The following is a 12,696-nucleotide window of genomic DNA, read 5'->3' on the forward strand; positions in this document are numbered from 1 at the left end:
TGTTGGAGGATTTGTACTGATGGAGTACTGATTCCATATTTATTCATAAAGGATTTGATAGTAACTCAGTTTTGCAATTTAGACTGTTTCTAGTCTGTTGATTAGCCTATTGAGAAATCTATATCCCAACATGCATTGCTCTGTTTATTTAGTTCACTAGGCAGAATAATGAACTAGGTCTCAAACTGTTGTGTTTATTTTAAATATGAAATGTATGGTAATTTACGTAATGGGAGTCATTCGTACAGTAACATGGATCTGGATCAAGTAGTTATTAATTCATGTAGATTTATGATGGACTGTGGTTTATGCTTTAGTATGTTTCTTCATAATATATGAGCATGGATGCTGTTTGTGTTCAGTTGTAAAAATTGGCTGTACCTTTGCATTTCTGTTGTTTTATTGCTTTGTGTTAAACATAAAAAGAATTTTGGTTTAGAAACATTTCAATTGTTGGAAACATTTATTAATAATGGTTTACTGTCTTATGTTTCTTTTTATGGTATTTCTATTCCCTGCTTTAAAGCTTTGGAAACATTTTTAATGCCTTCCTCTCCCCTGTACACTTCTAACTTCAAATCATTGACCAGGTTCTATCAGTTCTTCCATTCTTTTTCTTTCTATAGTCATCACCATAGTTCAGACCATTAGCATTATTTCTGGACTACTGAAATAACATGATTGGTCTCTTGTCATTTTCTTCAGTGTGTTAAACACTGCTACATGGTTAAACCCCTCTCCTCCCTGCCTCCCCCTGACCCTCACCCCTCAAATGGTGTGGAAATGTTACCCTGCACTCAGTCTCCAGTGACTTTACAATTATCTTTGGGATTCATTAGCCTAATGCTCAGTGCCTCAGTACCCTCCACAGGTCAGTCCACTTCTCTTTCTAATGCTACCCCACTAGTCTTCCATGCAAAAAACTCATCTGATCGTTTGTATTAAACAACATGATTTTACCATTTGAACTACAGCATTGCATACCCGTTGTTCTTTATAGCTTGAAATTCCCCTTGCTCTTACTCTTACCTTGACTCCCCTTTCTTATTAATAGTACTCCTCTGCTCTTATTGCTGTTTCCACCCCTCACACTGTTGTAGCAAATATTATACCAATTATTTGTCAAGTAATATTCTGCCTTTTGTTGTTTATCCTTTTCTGTGTTTGAATCTTGTGTTCCTGACTACACTGTCAACCTCTGAAGACCATGAAACATGACATGCTTCTTTGTACCCCTGCATATGGCCACTCTGCCATTATTTACCATTATTGGAAAGTTGCTTTAAAATCAAAGCCAATTTAAGAGCTTCTTAACGTTCTTCTTTTGTGGCATCTTTTTCTTGCTTAAATTAAGTACATGAAAAAGTTTTTGCTGTGACTATCCACGATGGTCTGTTTTTATTGAATTAATGAGTAAAGTGTTTTGAAATTTACAGTGGTTTGAAAAAGACCAGAAAATTAAGCAGCTACCAATGAAGTTAAAGTTCATCATTTTAAACTGTGTGTGTCTGTGTGTGTGTGCGTGCACATGCATACGTGTTGTGACTGTCTATTGAACAAGTCATTTAATAGGCATTTTGGTAGCATAGAAGGAGCCAATGATTAATTACCTTTCTTTCAGAATTGGTTTGGGAGGAAAGCCTTTCTATGTTCAATAATTGAGTACAGTATAGTCTTGTAATATGATTGAGTTTTCCTTTGCTATATGAGGATAAAATATTGCATGAATATTTTTAGAAGAAAACAAAGAGCAACGCATGGAACCATGTAGCATTTAACCATGTAGCAGCTGTTCTTACTGTTCGTAGTTCTATAATTTTTAGTTAGTATTCTAATTAGGAAGAATATTTCCATTTGAAACCCAGCTAGATCTGGGAAAGCTGGTTTTCTCCATTAGGCATTTCACTACCTGTCTTGGGCATTTATTTTTTTCAGAGACAGCCATAATGTCTATGGAAAATAGGAAGAGAGAGCCTAGAATATATAACTTGTCAAGTGTATAGCTTTAGTTGTGTTAGATTTAAAGTGATTTTGCGGAAACTCTTTGCAGGCACTTGGAGCATCTTATCTGAGAAGCACTAGAATCTGGAAATTAAATGTATCCATTGGGTTGAGGCTTGGCTGACTTAAGACTCCAAAAATAGAAGAAATATGTGGAGAGAATGGTAACAGCCAAGAGGTGGCAGCATAGAGCACAATATTGGAATCTTAAGTTGGGGTTGGCATGGCGAGATGTCTAGATAATGTTCGGAAAAGCTGTTAGAAATACTGGTCTGATATTTGGGAATGAGTGGAGGTTATGCATATCTTTTAGTTAATTGGATTTTCATTGGATACTGACTGTTAGAATGGATAAAGTAAATACATTATTTATATTTACTTTTTAAAATACCTAGGTGAAAAATGAAGTTGCCTCTTAGGAAAATATAACAAGTATTTAGCTAGAAATTAGTAAAACAATTGTTCATCTACACTTTAGCAGTTAGAAAATATAATTTGTAAGGGAAAGACAACTAACATTTTTTTTTAGCATATACTATGTGTTATTTACTTTTGTTTCCATTTAGTCCACACAGCAACGCTGTAAAGTTGGTTAAAGGCATCCCAGTTTTACAAATAAAGATATGGGAAGGGTCACAGAGACTAAGTTATGGGCAAAGTCACATAGCTGGGATTTGATCCATGTTTTTAGAATACATGCATTTTGATAACAAAACTAGAAACACGAACATGGAAAGTGATCGAGTAAGAATTAAGAAGCATTTGGGATTACTCAGTTTGAAAAGGGGAGAGAGTAAGAGTGTAAATAGGCATGAGTATATTTGAAATAGCCAGTCTCAGATGTGCTAGGAGTCACTGCCTACCTGCCTGCCTGCCTTGCTTGGCTTTTTCTTTCTTTCCTTCCTTTCCTGTTTGTTGGGCATGTAGTAGACATTCTAAAATATTTACTAAATGAGGAACTAAGAAGTCAGCATGCTTAATAAAGTTGGAGAATTATAATATTAATAGCTAACTGTTGTGAGTGCTTACACGTGCCAAGAATACATACAAAGTTCTCTGTGTATTATTCACTCATGAGGCTTTTTACTTTTTCTTAGCTTCTTTTTAAAATTATTTTAGACATATAAAACGGTTGCAAAAATAATAAAAAGAATTCCTCTATACCCTTTACCCAGGTTTCCCAAATGTTAACATCTTATGTAACCACAGTACAGTTATAAAAGTCAAGAAATTAACATTGATACAATACTATAATCTTCAAGCCTTTCAGAATTCACCAGTTACCCCAGTAATGTCATTTTTCTGGTCCAGGGGCCAATCTAGGATCACACTTTGTATTTAGTTGTCATGTCTCTTTAGTCTCCTTTAGTCTGGAATAGTTCTGTTTTACTTTGCCTTTCATAACATTGACAGTTTTGAAGAATGCTGGCAAATTGATTTGTAGAATGCCCCTCAATTTAAGTTTTTCTGATGATTCCTCATGATTGAATTCAGGTTATGCATTTTTGCCAAGAACTCTACAGAACTGATGTTTTGTCATCCTTAGTGCACCATATTGGGAAGCACATGGTGATGTTTACTTTGATCACTTGGTTAAGATGGTGTCTGCCAGTTTTCCCTATTGTAAGGTTTCTGTTTTTTTCCCTTTTGTGGAAATCGTGGAGACGTACTTTGAGATTTTGTAAATATCTTTTTCTCATCATACTACTTTCTCATCATACATTAATTTTAGCATCAATTGATGAATCGTTCCTGAAAAAATTACTACTATGGTGTTTACCAGATGATGATTTTCTATTTGTATTATCTCTTCAACCTCTATTAGCTGGAAACCTACTGTAAGGAAGAGGTTTCTCTTCTCTATTTATGTTTTTGTTTGTTTACCTATCAATATGGACTTACATATTCTTATTTTGTTCTTTTGGTTATAATTTATTACAATCATTGTTTATTTTGTAGTTTGAATTGTTCTAGATTTGGCCATTGAGAGCCCATTCAGGTTGGCTCTTCATCTTTTTTTTTTTTTTTTTTTAAACATGTTTCTATCCTTTCTTTACTTTTTGGCACCAAAAAATGTCCACACTTACCTTTGCTTTCCCTGTCCCAACCCTGGATTTCTCCAAGGAATCCTAGTTTCTTTTATTTGGAAAATTGTATAAGAAAGCAAGGTACTAGGTATACTCATTAGTACTAGAACATCACTGCTTCTAGGCCTCGTCAGTTGTCTGAGCTAGGAAATATGTATGTTTACTTAAATATATGTATACATACATCTGTATTTCTTTCCATATCTATTAGAAACCATCTTGTGAGGCTTTTATTAATTATAGGATCGTGTTGATCGTATGAAGAGCTGATCCAGTAGTAGTGAGAGAGTATTGGAGAGACGGGAAGAATTAAAAATTACTTTCACTGTTTCATATCCCTAAAAATGGACTAATTCTAAGCAATGAATCAGTCTGTATTAATGGCTGTTCTTGTACATGGATAGAGTAGAGATAGCAATTATAGAGTAAAGAGCATGGATGTTTTAGTAACTAAGGATAATGTAAGATGGGATGTTGTACAAAAATATAAAATGTTTATGCTCTTAAGTTTATGATAAGACTGTTAGTAAGTTCAGTATTTGACTAGCATATTAGGAGAATGTTTTAAGAAGTTGGGACTTGAGCTGCATTTTTGAAGAATATGTAGGTCTGGTTAGGCAGACACAAGAGGGGCACATCCTGGGTGGAGCAGAGCATTTATTTTTGTAAGTAACCAGCGATAAGACTAGAGTCACATTATATATCTCTTTCAGTGCCCATCTACCCTCAGGAATCATGTAACTAGATAGATTTCATTAGTTTGTCATGTGTTTACTCTGAACATTTCATAGTTTCCTCTGTTTTGTGAGTATACACTAATTAGAAGTTTAGATATATCCTTCTAACATTTTAATTTTTATTTCTATTTTAGCACATTGAAATTTATAGTAAGAGCAGATACTAAATCTAGTTATTATTTTCTTATTGTATTCTACAGCATGTATTTGTGTTGAATTATTAGTTTGGGCATATTCAGTGCTGCTAGATAATGACTTGTCTGTCATCTTGTCCCAGAGTACCACAACTCAGTAAGTATTCATAGTACCTATTATATAAAAGGAACTGTGGAAGAAAATGTATCAATATATAGTGCCTGTCTATTAAGACTGAGAAAGAAGAAACAAATATGAGAAGTTTAAGGGTTATTTACTTGTGAGACTTAAATAGATACAGGGTAGAGTTAAATGGATACCACAAATTAGTACATGATTAACTACTTGCTCAGTTAATTGTACAAATCTAAATTGCAAGACCTAACCTTGTTGTGTTTCCAGAGGCCTTTTATAGATTATTTTAAAAGATTCAGGAAAACCACTTGACACAGTGAATCAGTGCTCATCCAAGATTAAATATCAAAGAGGTTTTTGGGGGGGCAGGGGCAGTTAGTGTGTGTTTTGTGTTTTTTTAATATATACTCCCAATCTGTGGACTTTTTCCCCCTAAAACAAACATACAGACTTGGAGAAACCATTAATCGGAGATTAACTGTATCCAATTTTATGTGGTTAGAGTTAACCAATATACTAATCATACTGATCATTTGGCAGATTTATTGAATGTCTGGTTCTGTGATAAACCAGAGAGTATACCAAAGAAGTAAAAAGTGGATCCCTCCTTGCTTATGGAATGTTGGTGAGACCATGGGTGGCTAACGGAATTAAAGGAGATCTAAATTAGGGAGATTTAAATCCTCCATCCTGCTTGCCCAGAATCAGAGCCCTGATATTGAGAGTAAAATTCCCTCCTTCATTCTCATATGTAATATTTGAAAAGGTAGTAGATAACACAAGAAAATATAAGTACGTAGCAGTTGAGAGGTGCAGCAGATGACAGTGGAATTTGCTTAATCAAGGAGATCGAATTCAACGTGAACCTTAAAAGGATCTGTGTTTTAGAACAGTTAATTTCATAGTTATTTTTAGGATGTAATGGAGAGAAAATTAGAAGAGGTTCTTGTAATCATCCAGAAAATAAGCCTGAACTGGGTCTTGGCTGTGCAGATGCATATGGAAGGGATGTATGTAGAAAATCTAGAATAAAGAATTGCTGAAACTTAATGATTACATAAATGTATAGATAAGGGAGAGTGAAGTGATACTGATGTTAGGCTTTCTAAGCCAGGTTGACTTAGCATGGTGAATTAACAGAGGTTGAGAAGTAAGAAGGGGAAAGGTGTAGTGGCCAATTTTTATGGTGAGGATAATGAGGTTATTAGCTGGAAGCACTTTGTGATGAAAGTAAGCATTTAGTTGGAAGTGTCCAGGAAGACAGAGTTGTGGAAATTGAGTTGAAAGAAGAGGTCTGAGCTGAATACATATTTGGAGTGTTCCTGAATACATAACAGTGATTGGTTTATTTGAGCAGGTGAAGTCTTTGGTGAGAGGTAAAGCGCAAAATAGTGAGAACTGAAGAAAACCTTCATTTTAGAAAGTAAGAAGAAGAATCAGATTGAAAGGAAGGTAGAATCATAGATTAAATGGGTTGCCCATCTTGAATCAGACATCTTCCTGGACCCATCCTGGGTGATAAGTAGGGAGATGGATTGTCACGTTTGTTGCTCTAATATGGACTTCTATGCCATTTCCCAAAATGGACCCTAAATGGGTTGAGGAAGTACCCCCAAACATACTCCACTGGGCTTTGAGAGGATAGCTTCTCAAGAACACTGGTTGTGGGAGCCAGACTATAAGTCTGACAGGGTTAATGAATAAGTGAGTGGTGTGGGAATTAAGAAACGGATATAGACTACTAGTTTGATAAGTTGTCAGTGTCAGGGATGCTGAAGGAAACAGGACCATAGAAGGAATGGGCAGTTGGTTTAAGTAAAGATATTTTGGGGAGGAGGGGGAAACACGTAACATTTATACTCTTGAAAGAAAAGAAACTGGAGGAGAGGAAGAAGTTAGTTATTAAAAGGAGCGGACAGTTGAAGAAGGCAGGAACCAACAAGAAATTAGTTACTGAACGGGGATGAGAGATTCTTATTGAAGTTAGAATATAGTCAGTGTAACTGTAGGTGTTAACAGTTGGCAGGAGTTCAGCGAGGCAAGAATGCCTAAGTATAAGAATCCTGGCTAATTGACTTGCTCACACTGAGGGCAAAGAACAGTGAGGAACTCTCAACTATGAAGGCAGTGTTTTAAAAAAATAACAAGGGGGAATAGGCTATAGTAACTTTATTCCTCTCATTTGAATTGCTACTTGGAGTTTTCTGCTTGTCCCAGCAACAAAAAAAAGATAGTTTCAAGAAAATCAATAAGATTGCATTGCCCAGCAATGCATTTTTGAAACCATTTTTTGGTTATTATTCTTTATGTTTTTTCTAATTGAGGTATAATTGAAATATAACTTACTAGTTTCAGGTGTACAACATAATGGTCAGTATTTGTGTATGTTGCAAAATGATCATCACAGTAAGTCTAGTTAACCATCACCACACCGTTTTTTTTTCTTGTGATAAGAACTTTAAGATTACTCTCTTAGCAACTTTCAAATATATAATACAGTATTTTTTTTTTTTTTTTACAAATTTATTTATGTTTGGCTGCGCTGGGTCTTCATTGCTGCGCTTGGGCTTTCTCTAGTTGCCATGAGCGGGGGCTACTCTCTTCGTTGCGGTGCGTGGGCTTCTCATGGCGGTGGCTTCTCTTGTTGCGGAGCACGGGCTCTAGGCACGCGGGCTCAGTAGTTGTGGCACATGGGCTTAGTTGCTCCACGGCATGTGGGATCTTCCCAGACCAGGGCTCGAACTCGTGTCCCCTGCATTGGCAGGAGGATTCTTAACCACTGTGCCACCAGGAAAGTCCCTATAATACAGTATCATTAACTACAATCACCATGCTGCACATTACATCCCTAAAACTTACTGATTTTGCAACTGGAAGCCTGTACTTTTTGACTACCCTCACCCATTCTGCACCCTCCCACCACCACCAGTCTGTTCTCTATGAGTTCAGGTGTTTTGTTTTGTTTTTAGATTCCACATAAAAGTGAGATCATACAATATTTGTCTTTGTCTGACTTATTTAGTATAATGCCCTCAAGGAGGTGTATCCATGTTGTCACAAATGGCAAGATTTCTGTAAAAAGCTTAGTATTATTCGTGTGTGTGTGTGTGTGTGTGTGTGTGTGTGTGTGTGTGTGTGTGTGTGTGTAGATAGTTGGACCAACCACATTTTCTTCAGAAATTCATACATCCATTCATACATCTACGGACCCTTAGGTTACTTCCATATCTTGGCTATTGTAATGAATGCTGCAGTGAACATTTTTTTGAGTTGGTGTTTTTGTTTCCTTTGGATAAATACCCAGAAGTAGAATTGCTGGATCATATGGTAGTTCTCTTCTTTGGGGGACCACCAAACTTTTTCCACATCAATTGCACCATTTTACATTTCCACCAACACTGCGTAAGGATTTCAGTTTATCCACATCCTTGCCAACATTTGTTATTTTTTGTTTATTTTTTATTTTTACATAGCCATTTTAATGGATGGAAGATGGTATCTCATTATGGTTTTAATTTGCATTCCCTAATAATTTGTGATGTTGAGCCTCTTTTCATGTGTTTGTTGGTTGTTTGTTTATCATCTTTGGAGAAATGTCTGTCAAGTACCTTCCCCATTTTTTTTGTTTTGTTTTGTTTTGTTTTTGCGGTACGTGGGCCTCTCACAGTTGTGGCCTCTCCCGTTGCGGAGCACAGGCTCCGGACGCGCAGGCTCAGCGGCCATGGCTCACGGGCCCAGCCGCTCCGCAGCATGTGGGATCTTCCCGGACCGGGGCACGAACTCGTGTCCCCCGCATCGGCAGGCGGACTCTCAACCACTGTGCCACCAGGGAAGCCCCCTTCCCCATTTTTAAATCAAGTTTTGTTGTCGAGTTGTAGGAGTTCTTTGTGAATATTCAGCCCCTATCAAATATATGATTTGCAAATATTTTCTCCCAGTTTGTAGGTTGCCTTTTCACGCTGTTGATTATGTCATTTGATAAGCAGAAGTTTTTAAATTTTTGATGTAAACCAGTTCATCTATTTTTACTTTTGCTACCTGTTTTTTTGGTGTTATATCCAAAAAATCATTGCCAAATCCAATGTTATGAAGCTTTTCCCACTATGTTTTCTTCAAAGGGTTTTATAGTTTTAGGTCTTTATCCATTTTGAGTTTATTTTTGTATATGTTATAAGGTAAGGATCCAGCTTTATGCTTTTTACATGTGGTTATCCAGTTTTCCCAACACCATTGGTCTTTTCCCCCATTGAATGGTCTTGGCACCCTTGTCAAAAATCGTTTGGCCATATATGTGAGGGTTTATTTCTGGACTCTATTCTATTCCATTATTCTATGTGTTTGTCTTTATGTCAGTACCATATTGGTTTTTTTAAATTTATCTTTAATTGACATAACTGGTTTATAACATTATATGTTTTATGTGTGCACATTATATTTCTACTTATATATACAGTACAGCATGCTCACTACCAAAAATCACCATACAGTTGATACCCTTTATCTCCCCCCCACCATTCTTAGTATCTGTGTGTTTGGTTTGTTCATTATTTTGTTCTTTTGGTTTTGTTTGTTATATTCCACACATGAGTAAAAGCACATGGTATTTGTCGTTCTCCATCTGACTTATTTTACTTAGCTTAATACCCTCAAGTTTTATCCGTGTTGTCACAAATGGCAAGATTTCATCTTTTTATGGCTGAATAATATTCCATTATTTATATATACCACATCTTCTTTATCCATTCATTGATGTGGAGAAAAGGGAACCTTTATACACAGTTGGTGGGAATGTAAATTGGTACAGCCACTATGGAAAACAGTGTGGAGATTCCTCAAAAAAATTAAGAGCAGAACTACCATATGATCCAGCTGTCCCACTTTGGGTATTTATCCAAAGATTACAAAAACTAATTGGAAAAGATATATGCACCCCATGTTCATTGCAACATTATTTACAATTGCCAAGATATGGAAACAACCGAAGTACCATATTGTTTTGATTACTGTAGCTTTGTAATAAGTTTTAAAATTAGAAAGTGTGGTACCTCCAACTTTTTTCTCTTTTTCAAAGTTGTTTTGGCTATTTGGAGTCCCTTGAGATTCCATATGAATATTAGAATGGATTTTTGTATTTCTGCAAAAAACACCATTGGGATTTTGATGGGGGGTACATTAAATGTGTAAATGATTTGGGGTAGTATTGACATCTTAACAATATTAAATCTTTGCCCTTTTATTTCTTAGATTTATTTTTTCTTTTAAAAGATTTCTTCAATTCCTTATTTCTGAATTAAAAATGAACAACTATATTTCACACTTACTTTGTCAAAAGGCACCAGCCACTGTGGTTGAAATAAAGGTACTATGAATAATTAAAAGTTTTAGCCACAGATGCTATTTTCAAGAAATCTGTAGTCTAGTGGAGGAGGTAAGAAATATTTATATATAAATAAATACAATACAGGTTATATAAAACTAGTTCGTGAGAGCAGCATATATAAAGTGCTGTAGGAGTTTAGAAAAAGGCAGGAGTACCCTCAGCTAGGCTTTGTAATACTGTTACCTCCAATGTGAAGTTGGATATCCTTGTGTTTATAGTGGTCTTAGGCACCTAAGGAAACCCACAGTCATTACTGAGAGCAGATTAGAAATTCAGGAAGTCTTCTGATTGAAATTGGGTTGTGGATGATAATTGGAGTAGTATAAGCTTTTAATTTCCAACTAGTGGAAGGATATAAGAAACACTTGTTATTGACTGGGGCGGCTTGCATTTGTCTTTTAATGTTTCAAAAACTATACATGTGTAATGGAAGGAAAACTATAACAGCAAGTGTTGATTATAGATACTGGTAAATTAAGTATAATGGTAATAATAATCATTTGGTACTTGCACTTTAGGCTTAATTTCCAAGTACAGTAATAACAATTAGATATACTGGTAAGAGTCATTCATGGTAAGTTTGTTGTACATTTTTAATACTTTATTTAACTCTTGATATGTATTCAGGCTTCAAACTTTGTTGTTTTCCTATTCTTTAACCTGTTGGTCTGCTTAAGAAAATTGAAGGTAACATTGACATACAGTAAACATTGTATTAAGCACAACAATTCATACTTGGTTAATGTAAAAAGTAATAATTTACACGAAGTAAGAAGGTTTCTTTTTAGGTAACTGACCTTAAAGAGTATAAGCATTTAACATGGTGGAGCCATTTTCCCTAAGACTTGCTGGCATTTAAAATAATAAGACATAGGAGAGTGGTATTTAAATCAATGAGTTGCATCTTGTCAGCTCTTTTTAGCTCATTGCTTGAAATGTCAGTAAGCCATGGGTAGCGGACATGACTATAGCTATAGGCACATGTTCTACTCACATAGGCCTTTCTAACATAATTATTACAAAACCTGCATGCATACATATACTTCTAATTCCCAGATTTTCTATACTATATGGTGTGAATTTTTTAAAAATACCATTTAAATTTGGAGAATCCCAGTACAGCGTGGGAATGGTCTTGAATTCAGACAGGAACAGCTCTAAAATGTTACCCCTTCTGTTTTGTATCACACTCCTTAAATCTAGGCCATCTTACCTTTCCCAAGTGAAACTTATTTTTTCTTTTATTTCCTTTCCTGAGGTGTTATCTCTTAAAAAGAAAATCTGCAGCTGTGTAAGTGACCTTCCCCATTCTTATCCCCCCCAACCCAAACTCAAAGGTGATAAACTTTAGAGTTACAAAAGAAACTTTAAGAAATGTTAATCTTTATTTTTTGTTTAAAGTTTAACTTTATTAACTGTTTATTGCCCTGAGAACTAACTACCATGCTGACATAATTTTGTTGCTTCATTTATTCAGTAATGTCCTTGCTATTTTCGGGGATCAGTAGAGCTACTTTTGTGTAGTTCTTAGAGAAATTTAATAATTCTATCAGGGGTCAGAAAGCTATGACCTATTTCCAAATCCAGCCCACAGTCTGTTTTTGTAATGCCTGCAAGCTTAAAGAGGTGGTTTTGGAGGGGGGAAAAAGAGATGTTACTGTATGTGGCCTGCAAAGCCTAAAATATTTACTATCTGGCCCTTGACAGAAAATGTTTTTTTCTGTTTTGAATATCTTCATCAGGTTGTTGAGATTAAGAGAATGCTGAAAGTTATTAACTTCCATATCCTACTTACTATTCTCTTTGTTATTCTTCCTCTAACTGTGTATCAGAGCAACAACACAAGCAAATATAATTTAATGGCAGAACAGCTAGGATTATAGAGAAGAGGGTGGGAGAGGAACAAGGGAGATTTGGCTTGTAGAAGAAAAGTAAGATTCAGCATTTGTCCACCCTACTTTTTTAAACTTTTAACTTTCAAATAATTTCACATTTATAAAAAAGTTAAAAGAATAGCACAGAAATTTTTATGTGCAAGTCACCATTTAACATTTTGCCACATTTGCCTTATTAATTCATTCTCATTCTTCCTCTGTCATAGATACTACATGTAACACACACACACATTTTCCTGAACCACATGAGAATAAGTTATGGACATCATAACCCTCATACCTCTTTACTCCTAAATATTTTCATGTTTATTTCTCTGTTTCCTAAG

At 35.5% G+C, this 12,696-nt stretch overlaps 1 protein-coding gene across 10 annotated transcripts in view; it reads left to right on the forward strand.

Annotated features, from left to right (window-relative positions):
* The window catches only part of LCOR (ligand dependent nuclear receptor corepressor), a 130,391-nt gene that overhangs the window by 63,122 nt on the left and 54,573 nt on the right, over positions 1 to 12,696 (forward strand). The window lies entirely within an intron of this gene.

This window comes from Physeter macrocephalus, chromosome 20 (genome assembly GCF_002837175.3).
Source record: "Physeter macrocephalus isolate SW-GA chromosome 20, ASM283717v5, whole genome shotgun sequence".
NCBI lineage: Eukaryota > Metazoa > Chordata > Mammalia > Artiodactyla > Physeteridae > Physeter > Physeter macrocephalus.